The sequence below is a fragment of the Artemia sp. Qi Xiang Cuo genome, chromosome 8, assembly GCF_049724085.1.
Source record: "Artemia sp. Qi Xiang Cuo chromosome 8, ASM4972408v1, whole genome shotgun sequence".
NCBI classification, from domain to species: Eukaryota; Metazoa; Arthropoda; class Branchiopoda; order Anostraca; family Artemiidae; genus Artemia; species Artemia sp. Qi Xiang Cuo.
The window spans coordinates 37947557-37967098 of NC_142801.1; the positions used below are offsets into that span (position 1 = coordinate 37947557).

General features: G+C 37.9%; 1 long non-coding RNA gene across 1 annotated transcript in view; it reads left to right on the top strand.

Moving 5' to 3' along the window:
* Positions 1-5927, top strand: part of LOC148949372 (uncharacterized) — a 75398-nt gene extending 69471 nt beyond the window's left edge. Inside the window, exon 3 of the long non-coding RNA XR_016142079.1 lies at positions 5406-5927. This is a non-coding gene — a long non-coding RNA (uncharacterized LOC148949372). The remainder of the gene's footprint in view (positions 1-5405) is intronic.
* The last annotated feature ends 13615 nt before the right edge of the window (positions 5928-19542 follow it).

Consider the following 19542-nt stretch of genomic DNA (forward strand, 5'->3'; position numbering starts at 1 on the left):
AGATGGCAGAATTTATAAAAAGCACGTAGATGTGAGGAACAGCTTTCTAATGAGCCATTAAGCATCTCTCTATGATGTTCTGGTAAACCGCTAGCCCTGCTAGAAAAAAAGGGAGACAGATCAGTGCTACCGTTGCAAAAAAGTGATTTTCCTTGTTGTTCAAGGAGGGGGACTGTAATTTCCCTGTCTAAGGTTTTCGATCTTGCTGATTCCAATGGTGTACTTTTCATTTTGATCTGACGCCATTTTTGAGCTGTTTCAGGCTATTTGTGAAATCACCATAAAGTTCTTTTCGCAATAAACTTTTACTTTTAAAATCAACCGAAACCATAGTTACCATTCCTGATTCAGTGTCAGATGGCAATTTATGTCGCTTGACAGTTTTTTTGAAAACTCGTTTTTCAACTTTTGATTAGTATTGGCTGTGGTTCGCTCTTTACTAGGTTGCATCTGCCGCTGCAACCATGACTTAGTTATAAAGTTGTTTTTACTGAAGAATATTTTTGTTTTGTTTTGTGTTTTGGAGTGTTGCTGTTGAACTGTTACTTTTTATCTGTACTACGACAAGCCTATGGCTTTTTCCTGTGTTGAATAAAATAAATAAAATATATATGAGATCGCAAACACACTATAACAACAAAAATCATCATTTTTTAACCATTAGAAACACTAAAATGCAACACTGCGGGGTAAAATAAAAAGAGAGAAAAAATATCACATTAGGTTAGATATACATAGCTATACAAAGCTTTTCACACATTTGCGTTAAAAATATGACAAGTTGGTTTTTAATTTGCGTGCACAACTGTCTTTTGGATTCGGAAAAATACCACTAGCACAGGAATAATAAGGTTTGACCAGGAACAAATTGATAAATTAATGCTTTCTTCAATATCCAGAAAAAATCGCTGAACAACATATCCAAAATCCCCATCTCTAACTCGTCGTGAAATTTGTTTTTTCGACGTTTTTGTTTATTAATTTTTTATTTTTTGGAAAAAAAATGAAATATCACCAAACTGGTGTTTGATATGTCTTTCTCTATCGGATTGAAAAGCTGAAACCATATCTGATTTTAGTTTCTCCTACATATCAAAAAATAAATCATAAGTACTCTGTTTTTGAACAAAAATGAAAAAAATTTAAATTTTCAGGTAAAAAAAAAAACAAGCGTTTTATAGAAGTATCTATATAAATCTTGAGTTGGAAGACAGGGCTTTTTGTGATGATTCAATATCTTTTTAATACCCATCCTCCCCACCCTTCCTCCAAAACTTTGCTCTTCGCAGGCATTTGAGATCAAAATCCATTCACGTTCATCACTATAAAAAACGACGTGATAAAAATTGTTTGTAATAAAATGTAAGAAAATGCACATCTGATTGATCAAAGGAACAAAAATCACATGGAAAATTAAATCACAGGCTTAAAGGTAATCCTCAGAAAATTCATCATCTGGACACATCGCGTTGTTGCACGAAACTCCTCTACATATTCGACAAGCTATGGTGCATTCCCGGCCATTTTTCTTGCAGGAGCATCTCTCACTGTTGCAACCATCAGCTCGGAAAGAATACTTCACTGTCTTTAGAAGATGAGGAGGAGCAGCTGGGAGATCCGTCATTTTTGGCTCTAAAACTTCGTTGCCTTGAAGATTCCATCCCCAGCTTGGGGGTCAACCGTGTTTCCTGGCCAAATCTGAACTTGGGTGTAGGACTCAGAGCAATTGATACTTCGCTGCCATCAGAGTTAGAGACAGCCCTTGTGGGTATATGAATGAGGTGGCAACATCACCTTTCCTCTGTAAGGCTTGGCTCCTGGTGGCAGAATCAAGACTTGGAATGTCCCGGAAGTTACATATCATCAACAAAGTTTACTCTCCAGTCGTAGCTATCTCTTCATGAGATGCAGATTTTTTGATAAACAGGGTTGCAGCGTCTCTGAAACTCGAGCTGGATAACAATAGCTGAAGAGCTTTTCCTTTTCCGATCCCATAAAGGTGCGATGTTGTGACGCAACCCAGTATACATCGCAACCGCTGGCTACCAGAGCGTTTCCAAGAATCTTCAGAAAACGCGATTTGTTCTCCTTGCATGAAAGAAAATCCTCTTTTTTCATGCAAAGATTCATGTCCTCGGTAAATAGCACCTCACGGCCGACAGATCAGCTCGACGCAAATGGGTTGCATCTTTGATTGACGGACCGCCATCGTATCCGTCGAAGACGACAACTGCACGGGGATACTTTTTTTCGACGTAATGAATGTACGAAAACATGATAGCCTTGAATGCGGAATCGACCTTCCACGGGATCCGATGGAGAAGGGCACCCCCGTCTAAGACGAAGCTGGTAATTCCCACCGGTCTTGGGGACTGAGCATCAAACCCACATGACTGATAGACTGCTTTTGCTAGCTCGGGCTTGTTGGCCTTTAGCACGAATCCGTTTCTTTCGAACAGTGCAGGAGGAATGGTACAGAGCTCAAACTTGAAATAATCGTCCTTGAGACTAGACCTCTGGGCAACGATAATGAACCTTTGAAAATGTAGCGCCCGGTCGATGTGCACCACCTCAGAAGAGCCCGACTTTTTTGTGGTCATCAGAGTCAATTGGTCTTTCTTTCTAAAGACGTGATCCTTCAAGGTCTTTTCTGACATCTTGTCTAAGAATTTCTTCCCATCTGATTCGGCTTCGTCAGCATTCACGCCTGGAGATGAAGTTACTCCCTTTGCAACGTTTCTCAGTTGTACATTGCCTTTGAATGGGGATGACACTTCGAAGAAATCTACCAACTTCGCGGTATCTTTAAAGTCACGGTTTTGTCTGTTCAGACTCAAGTCACGATGCTGCTCCCTTGTAGAGTAGCCGATATTCGTCAGGTTTTGCATCAACAGGTTAACCTCAAGACACGCCGGCCTCGATACGACCCAAATCGCGCTCTGTTCTTCAGTCATGCCACCACCACCAGTGAGTCCTCCCGATGTCTTTAGGCTTCGCATTTGCTCTTGTTCAATAACTAAGTCTGCTGAGAGGCCGGCCCAGCGCCGATCTGACCTTCTAATCGTGTGTCCTTGCTCACTGAACATCTCAAACATTTTTGGATGACGACTGGGAAGTTTAGTCATCTCTTGGATGTACAACCAGACAGATTTCACATAAAGGTTGTGCCCAGATGCGGCTAGGTAAGGAAGAATTTCTGCTGCAACTTGCAAATGCAGGTCCCATAGGCCCAGTCTCTCAGCGCGTATAAACTTGAGAAGCTTTTCAACCATGTCAAGGTACTGCAGCCAGTACTTTGCTGTTCGGTGATCTCGTAGGTCTTCAATCTTCTGTTTGATAATACTTTCCAGTAGTCCCAGCTCTGGTGCTTCGTCTAGGTCTCTGGGAGACATTTTTCCCTCAAGGGTGTCGTTGAAGAGTTTCTCAAAGCCAAAAGTATTCAAAGTTGCCGCATCTTGTCCAAAGGTGAGCGTAGAGAGCCGAGCTCACGAGAATGTGAGCTCTAATGACTCTAGAAATCTCTTTCTCAGAGAGTATATGTGGTACTGTTGCTGATGCGTATACTATTTCCAAGATTTCTTTGAGCCCACTGTCTTGCATCAGGTGCCCTATGCATCCGACGAAGCTCATCATCAAGTGAAAGCCTCCGAGTTTGATGATAGCGTTGTCCAGCTTATCTGACACGTCGGACTTGATAATCTTCATTGCCAAAAATAGAAAAACTCCCGTCACGGCGTCTAGAGAAACACTCCCTCTCGGGATTGGTGGCACTTCATTTTTCAGAGTGGGAGTGACAGATGCTAGAATTGCCATACCGTGGAAAGTGCCCTTTCCGTCAATCGTGCACATATCGTGATCTGCATTAATGGAAAAAAAAAACACAAAAAAAAGATATCATGGTTATCACTTAGTTTTTTTGCCAAAAATAGCGAAATTTTGCTATTTTTCTTACTAAAAATGGATTTTTTCATTTTATTTGACTAAACTAACATCAGAAATGGTTTTAGCTCTCAATTATGATACAGATAGACGTATCAACCACTAATTTCGTGACACTTCATTTTTTCATGAAATATAAAAATTAATGTAACAAAAATTGCGAAAAAAAAACGAATTTCGCAACGGGTTAGAGATGGATATTTTGGATATGTTGTTCCGCGCTTTTTTCTGGTGTGGATGGTGAAGAAAGTAAAACTTTATCAATTTGTTCCTGGTTCGGGCATTTGTTTTCCGTATTATTACTGTACTACTAGTTACTACACCGGTGTACTACACCGGGGCTTAAACCGCAAAAACATTTATGCTGATCATAGACCAAAAATAATTTAGGTCCAACCTCGTATCTTTCCCTAATACAGGACTAGAAATCCTTCTGGCCCCCTAAACACACCCTGCAATTTTTAACCAGATGTCCTAAGCTGTTCCGGAGATATTCTAGATACACCGCATAGATAAACCGGGAACATACAACGTCTTACCATTTCAACACGAGATTAGCCAAAATTATTTAGGCAGACCAGAGACAAATTTGTCTTTAGGCTCCCCTCTGCTCTCTCCCCGAAACACACTTAAGTCTTATTGCCGTCCCCTTAACCCTCCTTGAAAACTTCAAAAAAATATTGAGACGTTTCAGTAGTGAATCCTAGGCCTAAGGAATGATCCCTATGAGTTCCAAGCCGATCGAACCACCCAGACCAAACAAGCCTGTCTTTTCTACTGAACTTATATGTAAACCCTAAATAATTTACATAATTGAGGATCATTGCCCCTGGGGCTGCCGTGGTCAAGTCAACTCTGGAGTTATATGTATCATATCTTCCGATTATCTTAAACAGAATGGTTATTGCACCCAGCCCTTAAGAAGCGCACTAGTGCTTTCAACTTTCGAGTGTTTGAGCTCGCCCTTAAGTTCTACGATACACACATTTCGCTCTTTCCTCAGCCAACGCTTGCGCATCGACTGAAAATTTATCTGTGTTTTAACACGCAATTTGCACAATCTAGGGGCATTTCCCTTGGTTTGCGGGGGTCATGTCCACCATAGAGGCACTTATTAGACATTTCAACTATTCTGAACCAATAGCAATCTCATTTTTTTTTATTTGACATCGTAGGGTTATGAGGGTACCAGGGGGCAAAGATAGAACGGCCAGGGAATTGGCTGACGTCCAATCGTTTTGGTCATTAAAAAGAGAACTATAACTTTCATCTTTTATCGAAGGAGCCCCCCCCCCCCCTCGAAGTTTCTACAGCCATCTCTTCCATACGAATTGGCTAGGAAAAAAAATAATAATAATGCATTGGAGGCACTTCGCTCAGTACCCAGTCAACACATGTGTGTTGCTTCAGAATAACACAGTTATGGATGTGTGTTTAATTGGTTTTTTTTCTTTTGTCTTTTTCAGGTCTGATTATATCGAACAAAAGGCTGTATGAAACTGAAAGATGACTCATCTTCAGGAAAATTAGCAAACAAGATCACACCCCAATAAAGTGACAAATTTGGTCAAATCTAAGCTACAAAATAACAATTCTTACCCAAATAGAGCCAAAACACTGTCAAGCGAAAATTCATAGTGAGCCAACGATTTCGAGCTGTGTAGAAGCCGTGGTGAAATATCTTTAGTTATTAGACATGTTGCCAACCAGGGCAAAAATACTATAGAGTGAAAATTTTGATAAAGCAAATCGGTTTAGAACTATCAAAATTTTTATCAAACTATCGAATTATGTGTATAGCCTTCAAGCATTAATTCGTGCCACTTGTGACTGGAATATGGCCAAAAGGCTCCCAAGTGAAAATTTTGAAATTGCCAATCGACTTAGAACTAAGGAAAAGCTATAGCTTCCCTAAAGGGCTATAGCTATAGATATAGCTATATATATAGCGATAAAATAAAAGTTCAAAATAGGGATAAAATTCTTTTTAATAGACAGTGTATAGAAATTCACAAAAATACCAGATATTTTGGTCACATATACAGTGACCGTCATCAGTAGTAAAACTAAACTAAAACAATTTAAAACAATAGTTTATATACGAAATAAAATAAAACCACATATTCTTTAATTCTCTAATTTTTTTCAAAGCAAAGGCGGAAGCTAGCCTCCTTGACCTTCTGGGATTCGGTTCATCAGCCTTCAATGATATAACATTTGGCCAGAGGTCAACAACATTGGGTAAATTGAACTTTACTCTGTCAGATTTTAATAAATTATCATGGATAGAGTTCAGCCCAAATTCACCTGTATCCCGATTCAAACCTATTTTCTTGAATAAGATTTTCCTTATTTCAAGATTTTCACGAAAATTTTTCTTTAAACCCCGATCCCTAGAAATCAAAGAGATATTCTCGAACAAAATAAAATGGTCTGAAAAAGTGAAAATATGTTCTGAAAGGGCTGAAGTAAAATCTTCAGACTTAGAATCTTCAGACTTAGCCTCTCAATTCAAGAGATGATAATGCTGTGCAGTGATATATTTGTCCCCAAGCATATATACAGTCAATCCAAAATGAGCGGTCTATATAGGACGTCTGTGGAAATTTACATTTCAAATTTTTGGTGATTTAAGCAACTCTGGAGGGATTCACAAACCGTACATAGCTTAAAAATTCAGTTGGTAGAAATATGAATTTGGAGACTGTAGTCCGCAAACCCCTTGAGGCAAGCAGCTCTGGAGGAATCTGCAGCCCACACAAAATTCAAATATTAAATTGGAATAAATTGGAGTCTAGAGAAGTTTACAAACCCCTTGGGAATCCCCAAGCAGCTGTGGAGGGATCCATTAATCAAACAAAGCTCTAACATTCAGTATGTAGGAATTGAAATTTCTAGTCTGCAGTCCACACACCCATTGAGGAGTCCCTAAGCAGTTCTGGAGGGATCCGCAAACCATGCATAGCCTAAGCATTCAGTTGGTAGAAATTGAAATTCGTAGATTGTAGTCTGCAAACCCATTGAGGAGTCCCCAAACAGCTCTGGAGGGATCCGACCAAACATAGCTTAAGCATTCAGTTGGTAGAAATTTTAACTTGTAGACTGTAGTACGCAAACTCATTGAGGAGTCCCCAAGCAGCTCTGGAGGGATCCGCAAACCAAACATAGCTTAAGCATTCAGTTCGTAGAAATTGGAATTTGTAGACAGCAGTCCGCAAACCCATCGAGGAGTCCCCAAGCAGCTCTGGAGGGATCCGCAAACCATACATAGCTTAAGCACTTAATTGGTAGAAATTAAAATTTATAGACTGTAGTCCACAAACCCCTTGAGGAGTCCCTAAGCAGCTCTGGAGGGATCCGCAAATCATGCATAGCTTAAGCATTCAGTTGGTAGAAATTTTTACTTGTAGACTGTAGTATGCAAACCCATTGTGGAGTCCCCAAGCAGCTCTGGAGGGATCCGCAAACCAAACATAGCTTAAGCATTCAGTTGGTAGAAATTGGAATTTGTAGACAGCAGTCCGCAAACCCATCGAGGAGTCCCCAAGCAGCTCTGGAGAGATCTGCAAACCAAACATAGCTTAAGTATTCTGTTGGTAGAAATTGGAATTTGTAGACTGTAGTCTGTAAACCCATTGAGGAGTCCCCAAGCAGCTCTGCAGGGATCCGCAAACCAAACATAGCTTAAGCATTCAGTTGGTAGAAATTGGAATTTGTAGACTGTAGTCCGCAAACCCATTGAGGAGTCCCCAAGCAGCTCCGAATGGATTCGCAAACCAAACATAGCTTAAGCATTCAGTTGGTAGAAAATGGAATTTGTAGACTGTAGTCCGCAAACCCATTGAGGAGTCCTCAAGCAGCTCTGGAGGGATCCCCAAACCGTACATAGCTTAAGCATTCAGTTGGTAGAGATTGGAACTTGTAGAGTGTAGTCTTCAAACCCATTGAGGAGTCCCCAAGCAGCTCTGGAGGGATCCCCAAACCAAACATAGCTTAAGCACTCAGTTGATAGAAATTGGAATTTGTAGACTGCAGTCCGCAAACCCATTGAGAAGTCCCCAAGCAGCTCTGGAGGGATCCGCAAACTATAAATAGCTTAAGCACTTAATTAGTAGAAATTAAAATTTGTAGACTGCAGTCCGCAAACCGATTGAGGAGTCCCCAAGAAGCTCTGAAGGGATCCGCAAACCATACATAGCTTAAGCATTCAGTTGGTAGAAATTGGAATTTTTAGACTATAGTCGGCAAACCCACTGAGGAGTCCCCAAGCAGCTCTGAAGGGATCCGTAAACCATACATAGCTTAAGCATTCAGTTGGTAGAAATTAGAATCTGTAGACAGTAGTCCGCAAACCCATTGAGGAGTCCCCAATCAGCTCTGGAAGGATCCGCCAACCAAACATAACTTAAGCATTCAGTTGGTAGAAATTGGAATTTGTAGACTGTAGTCCGCAAACCCATTGAGGAGTCCCAATGCAGCTCTGGAGGGATCCGCAAACCATACATAGCTTAAGCATTCAGTTGGTAGAAATTGGAATTTGTAGACTGTAGTCCGCAAACCCATTGAGGAATCCTCAAGCAGCTCTGGAAAGATCCGCAAACCATATATAGTTTAAGCATTCAGTTGGTAGAAATTGGAATTTTGTAGAGTGTAGTCTTCAAACCCATTGAGGAGTCGCCAAGCAGCCCTGGAGATATCTACAAACCATACTTAGCTTAAGAACTCAGTTGGTAGAAATTGGAATTTGTAGACTGTAGTCCACAAACCCATTGAGCAGTCCCCAAGCAGCTCTGGAGGGGTCCGCAAACCAAACATAGCGTAAGCATTCAGTTGGTAGAAATTGGAATTTGTAGACTGTAGTCCGCAAACCCATTGAGGAGTCCTCAAGCAGCTCTGGGGTGATCCGCAAACCATACATAGCTTAAGCATTCAGTTGGTAGAAATTGGAATTTGTAGACTGTAGTCCGCAAACCCATTGAGGAGTCCCCAAGCACCTCTGGAGGGATCCGCCAACCATACATAGCTTAAGCATTCAGCTGGTAGAAATTGGAATTTTGTAGACTGTAGTCTTCAAACCCATTGAGGAATCCCCAAACTGCTCCGCAAGTCCTAAAATAAAGCTCAAATATACGACTAGCTACATAAATACTTTATTTACTGCATTAGTAACTGTTTGCCTGTAATATAAACAGAAAACACAAAGGGTCTGTTCTTTTGAAAGAGGACAGCAAAAACAGACGTTTCTAATTAGAAATGTATTACTTCTACAAGTCATCGAGGACAAGCTTCCCGCACCTATTATTACTAAAATGCTTTTCTTTCAATAGCAGCGATTCTTCATATACAGAAGGAAATACAACATTATGGGTCAAAAAGTCAAAAATGATCCGAAAGGCTACAAAGGACACACGACCAATCTGACATTCCACCTTTTGTGGTTAGTGTAACAGGAAGCTGTCCATTAGGCAACATAAGGCTCTTCAAAGTAGAAAATGACTTGTATGTTATAAGCACCAGCAGCTAATGATTAACCCTGTTTTGTCATGAAAGTACAAACCTCTAAAATCTTAATTACTGTTATGAAAAATGACAGTAAGCAAACACGTAAACTGCGTTTTGCCTTGGAAATAAAATGATTGACCGCTGCTATTTATAAAATAAGTAATTATTTTCACATAGAATACAGTGGAACACAGGCAAATTCTAACTCTTAATAATTCGGAGAAAAAAAAATTCTAATTTATGTTTGAGCTTGGAGTGAGGGGATATATGCTCTAAAATGTCGTGAAAAAGAAATTGCCTGCAATGTGCAAAATTTTTTATTATAACATTCATTGAGCAGTGATGACAATTGACGAAAACTTACGAGGGGGGGGGGGGAGAGGATGTATTTTTTAAAATCTGAGGGATGTTATTTCAATTTTTCCATCAAAATACCAAAAATAGCATTTGTCATTGAATATGCCCCTAAAAGCTACTTTTCTAGATTTAAGGGCAATATAAAAAAAAAAATCCCCAAAAAACATTCTGGGATATTTTCTCTAAAAAAGGCCTTTTCCATTAATATATTTTTAAAAGACAAATCTGACCCCCCCCCCCCCCCTAAGATTTTGAAGGCTACGTCACATCACATTTTTTTTTATTTGCGCCCCCGAATGCCCCTCGCCCGCCCTAATTGAAGCCAGTGTGACAGTGAATTTAAATTTTATTCAAAAACATAGTCTAAAGAATAGAATATTTAAGGAACGTGAACAAGGGTGTAGCTACAGTACTTTTATTGGGAGGCCAGAGGGGATCCACATCCGGGGAGTTAAGACGCATGGGATATCTTTCGGAGGAAAAGAGTGTTGGAACATTCGTGAAAAGACAAGCATAGACGGGCCTACAAGATTTGTGTAAACTTATTTAGAAATTATTTTTACTTTTTTTTTACCATCGATTACCATTTTTATTTTTAATTATTTTTACCAGCTGTAGTGAAGATAAGTAGCCTAACTATTTAACAAATACGTCACTTGGTTCAATTAAAAACGCTACGCAATACATAATAAACAATAAACATACATTAAACAAACATAAAATTAAGTTCTGGTGCTTGGCTTTTATTAAAATTGTCAGCAATGAGCTGCTACAGACAACAGTAGTATAGCGTAAGCAAGCTATCGAGTTGGCGAAGGTGAATGTCGTATACACTCGGCTTTTTTCAGCCAGATTCACCACCAATGCCGCAGTACCTATGCCCCCTCCATTTACCCCGATCCCCCACGCCCATCACAGGATTCTCAATCTCATAGTTGAACCTAGCGCTATTCTAACAGCCCTGGGTATTGCGCAATTCAGTTGCACTTAAATTTGAATAGATTTTTACTGTGTTAGATTTATTTTGTTGGGCTGAACTTTTGATATTCGTGATTTATTTCTTTATTATTTATGATTTTTATCGAATTAATTTGGTAGTGGGTTCGCCGATTTATACTATTAAACAGCATTGCTATTAGGGGGCAACATAAAGCGAAAACTAAAATTATAGGCAGTGCTATAAGTTAAAGTGTTATCACAGACATTATATTGTGACAATTTCCCGCATTTAAATAGAGACCGTATTTTTTATTTGAAAGTATTCGAAAAATAAAGTTAGAATCATTAACTTACCCGTTGGGAATTGTTTGACCAAGAATATCCAGAAAATCTTAACAATTCATGGCATCATTTGGGCAGAAACCTTAAATCAATTAAAGATTGTCAGGAACGCCAATTGGAAGGGAAAAATTTACTGCTAGAGTTTGAAAATGACCTTCCCCTGTGTATCTTTGCTTAAAAAAACCAAATCTATAAAAATTACACAATACTTTTTCTTGTATAAATGAGGGTATGGTATGGGGGGTATACGTTTCCGGAGGCTTCACTGAATATCGTTTTTTATGTCTAAAATTCCCTTCACAAGTAAAGCTCGATCTCCTAGTGCTGCATGATATAACTGATAGCATGTAAAAAGAGAATGCATTGGTACCGCTTATACCTGCATACAAAATTTCTAAATTGTGAGAAGAACATACATATTTTGTTTAAATTCACTTTATTATATTCTCAGCAGACATTCTGTACATCATGCTGATGCAGAGATAAATCTCCCACAAGTAGCGCTGGTGTTCCGTGAAATGCGACTAATAATTGTAATAATCAGTACATTTATCTCAATTCTTTTTTTGGAGCTGGTTAAAAGAAATATTTGGAAAAGCGAAAATAGTAAGAAGTAAGAACGGTATCCGGGTTAGAAACCTAGTAAGAGACGATCACGTCCAATGTTAAGAAACATAAAAACCCATAACTCCCAAAAAGAGAGTCAGATCAAAACAAAAAGTACACCATTATTACAGCCTTGTCCGAAACCTCTATATAGGAAACTTTCTGTCCCTTGACTTGAACAGCAAGGGAAATATATTGGCTTGAAAATCAAGAAAAGTGGCAGCTAGTACAGTATTCTGCCTAAATGGCATTTTTTTTTCTTTTTTCTTCCACAGATCGCTTAGTTATGGAACATCGTAGAGAGTTGTTCAATAACACATTTTAAAGGAAATCATTGGGTTTCAAAATCTTTTGTAATAAAAACAAATTATTTTTAAAAAATAGAATAGATTTTTTACCGAAAAACTGCATATTTCATGATAAAGATTGATCAATGACGTCATAATCGTAGGTTGTAGCCAGGTCGTCTCTTACTATTCCAATTCAGAAAAAACCATATGCTTTTTCCTGTTTGTAATTTTGTCATACTGAGATCACTTGACTCTTTGCATCCTTTTATATTGATGCATGACGTCATAATATATAAAGGCATATATAATATGTTACAACCATAAATGACATCATACAAAAAGAACAAAATTATTCTGTTGAGTATCCCTCGTTATTATTTCATGATGACGTCACTGACAAAATTGCACAAACGCCCCCCTCCGCATAAAAATGTGAATTGATGCATTTATTTTTATATAAAGACCAATCCGTTTTGCGCCCCTCGTTTTCACTTTTATTCATAGGGTGTTGAGAAAAAATTATTTTCGATTTTTTAGTCCATTTTGAAAACGATTTTTGTAAAATAAATTATATTTATTCTTAATTGTTCACACACCGTAACCATTTCCTATAGTCTACATATATTGACATCAATTTCATTCCTGATTGTCCCCAGGATAATAACTACTATTTCAACGTTTTCAATATCGAGACAGGTAACGCCAACATGTTAATATCCTCAATCACTGAACACCTCAGTGGATCACACGTGACATGCGTGCCACCATTAATATTTGAAGAGGGGATATAATTCAAAGCAACGCAAGAAAATGCAGCTATTTCCATATAATTCGTGACGGACAGGTGAAACACACGGATAATATAAGAAATTATAGGTCAGTATAATAATATAAGAAATCACGTAAGATCAGTGGCGTAATTTGGTCAAATCCCGGGGGAGAGGGGGCAAAGTTAGAGTCAATTTTCCAAAATTCAAGTGAAAATGCCAGTGAAAATGGAACAATGAGCCAAATAGTACCATAAAGGTAAATATATGCTAAAGAAAAGTGACCCATTTCTGTGGATCCTTGAATTATACGGGTTTATCTTAGTTTTAACAATATTTTTGAAGAAAATAAATTTCAGCCGGGGGCAAAATGGGGTCTGGGGGGGGGGGTGAGGTTGAGTCAAATTAATGCTCGTAATCTGATTAGAATATAAGGAAACTCACTCAAAGTCGGAAATGATATCGGCTGGGATAATTAAAAGTGCGACACATGGCAATTTGGTCGAAAATGAGTTATTTATGCGTTGTAGGTAAACCCAGCACAAGGAATCGAATAGTGCAGTTAGAATTGTCCTATCTTACATAGTTACGTATAAAAAAGAGACATACGCCAGTTTTGACAGAAGAGGATTATCTTATGGAGCTATAAAGGCATTTGTCTTCTATTTTATCAGAGGCAACGCTGTAGCGTTGCCTATAGTAAAGGCCATACGGCTCCAATGTTTTATTATTATTATTTTTTTTTTTTTCCCCAGAGGCACTTCATACGGAAGGGGTCGTCGTAGAAACTTCAAAGGGGGCTCATTCGATTGGAAATCGAGAGTTCTAGTGCCCTTTTTAATAGTCGAAATGATTGGAGGGCAACTAGCCCCTCCAAATGATTGGAGGGCACTCCCCCACAACCCTCAGGGCAAGGGTTTTAAGTTATACCCTGGGGGCATATAAGGTTTTTATAGAAGGTGTTGTCGCAGAAACTTCAAAAAAGGCTCATTCGATTGGAAATTCTAAAAGCTAGTGACCTTTTTAATAGTCGAAAGTGATTGGAGGGCAACTAGCCCCCCCGCACGCCCATTATTCCCCCAAACACATCCCATCCAAAATTTGAGATAGCCATTTTGTTCAGCGTAGTTGATTTCCAGATAGAAAATATTTTTTTGAGGACGAAACACCCCCACAACCCTCAGCGCAAGGGTTTTAAGTTATGCCCTGGGGGCATATAAGGTTTTTATAGAAGGCGTTGTCGTAGAAACTTCCAAACAGGCTCATTCGATTGGAAATTAAAGGGCTAGTGCCCTTTTTAATAGTCGAAAGTGATTGGAGGGCAACTAGTCCCCCTCCCCTCCACGCCCATCATTTCCCCAAACACATCCAAACAAAATTTTGAGATAACCATTTTGTTCAGTGTAGGTGATTTCCAGATAGAAAATATGTTTTTGAGGAGGACACTCCCCCACAACCCTCAGGGCAAAGGGTTTTAAGTTATACCCTGCGGGCATATAAGGTTTTTATAGAAGGCGCTGTCATAGAAACTGCAAAAAAGGCTCATTCGATTGGAAATTCAAAAAGCTAGTGCCCTTTTTAATACTCGAGAGTGATTGGAGGGCAACAAGCCCCCCCCACGCCCATTATTCCCCCAAACACATCCAATCAAAATTTTGAGATAGCCATTTTGTTCACCGTAGTTGATTTTTACATAGAAAATATATTTTGATGAGGAAACTCCCCCACAACGCTCGGGGCAAAGGTTTTAAGCTATGCCCTGGGGGCATATAAGGTTTTTAAAGAAGGCGTTGTTGTAGAAACTTCAAAAAAGGCTTATTTGATTGGAAATTAAAGGGCTAGTGCCCTTTTTAATAGTCGAAAGTGATTGGAGTGCAACTAGCCCCCCCCCACGCCCATCATTTACCCACACACAGCCACTCAAAATTTTGTGATAGCCATTTTGTTCAGCGTAGTTGATTTCCTCATAGAAAATACGTTTTTGAGGAGGAAACTCCCCCAGAACCTTCAGGGCAAGGGTTTTAAGATATACCCTGGGGGGAGATAAGGTTTTTATAGAAGGCATTGTCGTAGAAACTTCAATAAGGCTCATTCGATTGGAAATTCAAAGGGATAGTGCCCTTTTTAATAGTCGAAAGTGACTGGAGGGGAACTAGCCCCGCCCCCCTACGCCCATCATTCCGCCAAACACATCCAATCAAAATTATGCGATAGTCATTTTTGTTCAGCGTAGTTGAATTCCAGGTTGAAAATATATTTTTGAGGAGGACACTCCCCCACAACCCTCAGGGCAAGGGTTTTAAGTTATGCCCTGGGGACATATAAGGTTTTTATAGAAGGCGTTGTCGTAGAAACTTCAAAACAGGCACATTCAATTGGAAATTCAAAGGGCTAGTGCCCTTTTTAATAGTCGAAAGTGATTGAAGGGCAACTAGCCCTTTAATTAAAGGGCTAGTGCCCTTTATTTTAAGGGCTAATAGTCGAAAGTGATTAGAGGGCAACTAGCCCCCCCCCACGCCAATCATTTACCCAAACACATCCAATCAAACTTTTGAGATAGCCATTTTGTTCAGTGTAGTTGATGTCATGATAGAAAATATGTTTTTTAGGAGGCCACTCCCCCACAACCCTCAGGGAAAGAGTTTTAAGTTCTGCCCTGGGGCATCGAAGGTGTTTCTCGAAGGCGTTGTCGTAGAAACTTCACAACAGGCACATTCAATTGGAAATTCAAAGGGCTCGTGCCCTTTTTTATAGTCGAAAGTGATTGGAGGACAACTAGCCCCCCCCCCCCCCCCCACCAATCCCCTAAACACATCCAATCAAAATTTTGAGGTAGCCATTTTGTTAAGCGTAGTCGATTTCCAGATTGAAAATATGTTTTTGAGGAGGACACTCCCCCACATCCATCAAGTCAAGGGTTTTAAGTTATGCCTTGGGGGCATAAGCTGTTTTTGTAGAAGGTGGTGTCAAAAAAAATACAAAAAAGGCTATATCTATCGGATAGTTCAAAGGCTAGTGCCATTTTCATTAGTCAGAAGGGATTTGAGGACAACCGACCCCCCTCACGCCCACGTTTTCCACAAACACATTTGACCTAGATTTTGAGACAACCAGTTTGTCAAATGTAGTTTTAAGTTCTGGAAATTAGTTCTCTGAGGATTACAAATCCCCCAAGGCCCTCAGGGCAAGGGTTGTAATTTAAAGATTCTCTTAATCCGTCATATTATTTCTAATGGAAGGGATGCTCGTATAAACTTTAGAGAGGGCTCATTTGATTGAAATATTAAAGTTCTTGTTGACTTTTTAAGAGTCAAAAGAGATTGAAGGGCAACAAGTCCCTCTCCCTCCTCCACGCCCTAAATGCATCAGATAAAAATTTTTAGATAGACATTTTGTTAAAATGTTTCAAAGTTCTGATAACAAAAAACTCCAATGTCGAAATTAAAATTAAACACTAACAGAAATTACAGTTAAAGAATAAATTAATCTCAAAACAAAGATAAATTATAAAAAAAATCATAGCAAACAACATACAACAAGTTACATGAAAATCAAGCTTAAAACGAAAACAAATATTTTACTATTAAAGTATAAACGACACTTAAAACAAATAGAAATTAGATAAACAATCAATGCGAACAACCATACAATATACGTTAATTTAAATGAATAAATAAATCTTAAAACGAGTGAAACTTAAATTTAATATGCAAATCAAGTTTGAATCAAATAAAAATAACAACAAACAAGAGTTTGGGTATCGTCTCACTGCAGAAACCTAAAACCTACTGCGTCACTGGCACTTTACTGAAAACGAATTATAGTACAAATGTTTTCTTTTGTACTTAATATTGAAAATAAATATTAAAAGTACAGTAAAATTTTGAACTGGTGAGCTTTTAGCAATTAATATCATTATGCATCAAATATTCAGTTTAATTTATTAGTTCTTTTCAAGATTGGTTAAGACAAATATAGTTTCACTACAAGCAAAATTTGGATACTGCCCCCTTCTTTAACTGTAAAAACTTAAAGCCTTCTGTGTCATTGGCGCTTCACTGAAAACGAATTCCTCGTATATTAAAAATTTAATATTTTCCAGTTCTTGCAGCATTGAAAATGAAAATAAAAATTACAGTGAAAAAAAATCTTGAACTGATGGATCTTTCAACAATTAATATCATTATATATCTAATATTCAATTTGATTTTGTTTATACTTTCCAAGACTGTTCAAAATTCATATAGTTTTGCCAATTTTTATAATTCTGCCATTTTTTGTAACTAATCGTGTTAGTTTGTTATGAAAACATTCTATGGCTTCTAGGCATTTCTATTTGAGTGGAAAACTGCACCTCAAACTTTGTGGAACATGCATTTTCTTGCATAAAACATCAAAATACAATAAAATGTCAAGTTTCGGAGTGTTCCACCCCTCGCAAGCAAGTGCCATTGGTATTTTTGAATCCGCATGGTCAATTTAGGGGGGTGGAGGGTAGGCTAATTCTCGTAGCAGCCCCATTCCGTCGTGGTTCACATTTTCAACACATGGCGTCCAGACTATCATATAATCTACCAATCATGCAAGTACCCCAAATCAGTATCAATAAATAAATGAAACCCAAAACAAACGAAAATTAAAATAAATATTAGAGTCAAACTCAAAACGAGCATAAATTAATGAGAGTAGGGTTCAAAACCCCTATGCTTTCTAAAAGCCAGAATATAATTTGTACTTTACTGAAAAAAAAATCAAATGAGTTTCCTGAAAAAAAATGTGCATTGTCAATTTAATATACATATGCTGATATTTATTCCCTAAAATCTTAATTAATTTTTGATTTCTTAAAGTTAAAAAAGTGAAAATATTTCAAAGAATTGTTTTCAGTAAAGCGCCAATGACGCAGTAGGTTTTAGGCTTTTGCAGTGAGACGATACCCAAACTCTTGTTTGTAGTTATTTTTATTTGATTCAAACTTGATTTGTATATTCAATTTAAGTTTCACTCGTTTTAAGATTTATTTATTCATTTAAATTAATATATATTGTATGGTTGTTCGCATTGATTGTTTATTTAATTTCTGTTCGTTTTAAGTTTCATTTATACTTTAATAGCAAAATATTTGTTTTGGTTTTAAGCTTGATTTTCATATTACTTGTTGTATGTTTTTTGCTATTATTTTTTATATAATTTATGTTCGTTTTGAGGTTCATTTATTCTTTAATTGTAATTTCTGGTCGTGTTGAATTTGAATTTTAACAGGTATTTGTATCTCCTGAGCTTAAGTTTAAAATGGCCTTTACTTTTCTTTGAAAAACTTATTTTTCGGAAAGCTTTTTTTAATTAATCAAGGAAAAATGAGACATTCGCCAAAAATGCATTAATTTTGAATTCGCTCAATACTTTTGACTGAAGAAGATAGGAATTATCTATAGGAAAAAGGAGACATGCACCATAAAATGGAATAATTTTGAATTCGCTCTGGAAATTTTAAATTTAAATTATATGGCTGAAAAGAGCATAAAACGTTTGTTTAGAATGTGTTCCTTTTATCTCCATTAGTCTCCTCCTTCAGAGCGACCACAGCCGACGTACTTTTTTTGTTTTGTTTGTTGGCTCTCCTGAAAAGTTACAAAAATGGCGTATGTCACTCTTTTAATTATCACAGCCGATATGGTCATTAGTACACAAGGTTAGATTTTATGAATTCTTGTACATAGAGGCAGTTCCGTATACATGGGTTTGTATGTGAATCCGAAACGTAAGGAATAGGGCGTCATCGGCGCTTATTGGGCATGTCAATTACAAATAAGAGAATTTTGAACTATATTGGAGTTTAAATTAAATGCTGGATATAAAACTAAAGCAAACCAATGCTTTCTGGAGTGAATCCCTACAACTGAATTGACGTATCTAGACTATCTAGCTATAGTACGAATATTATCATAAAAAGCACTAAGTCTTATTTTCTTTTTCCCTGATTTCTTTTATATTCAGGAAAGTATATTAACTCTATATCTACCTTCTTATTCTTCAATGATTCCATTTCTGTCCTGTTTTCAGATGTAGAGAATGCATTCATTTCCACTTTTGAAAGTCTTAAAACAAGAGAATCTAATCTTGAACTGATAGATTTTAAGAGGTAAAAACGCTTTAAATATCAGGGAAACAAATTTGATCAGTACAAATTTGGCGAAACAGAAAGCATACAACATTTTTTTGAAATTTTCCCATTAAGTAGGCTCACCATAGTTTAAGTAAACTTTTACTTAAAAGCAAAGTTCATTGCGAAAACAAATTTATGTTCATTATGAAAAAGAACCCGAAATCCCTCGAGAATGGTGTCAGATCGAAATAAAAAAGTGCACCATTGGAATCAGCATGGTCGAAAACCTATAAAAGGATAATTACAGCCTTTCACCTTGAACACAAAGAAAAATCACTTTTTTTGAATGGGAAGCACTGATGTGTCCATTTTTCTTTTTCTTTTTTTTTCACGAGGGCTAGCGAATGACCGGAACATCATAGAAAGATGTTTAATGGCTCATTCGAACGGAAATAAAATTTTAAAGTGCGTTTTTTAAGTGACCGAAAAGAATGGAGGGCAACCAGCCCCCCTCCCTAAAGGCCCCCTTCCCCCAAAGTCCTCCTATAAAATTTTCGAGATGGCTATTTTGTTTAACAAAGTTCAGAGGTCCAATAAATAGGATTTTGATGATGATATGACCCTCCATAGTCCCTGGGGAAGGGCTGTACTTGGTATCGGACGTATCGGTATCTCACGTATCGGTATCGGGCGT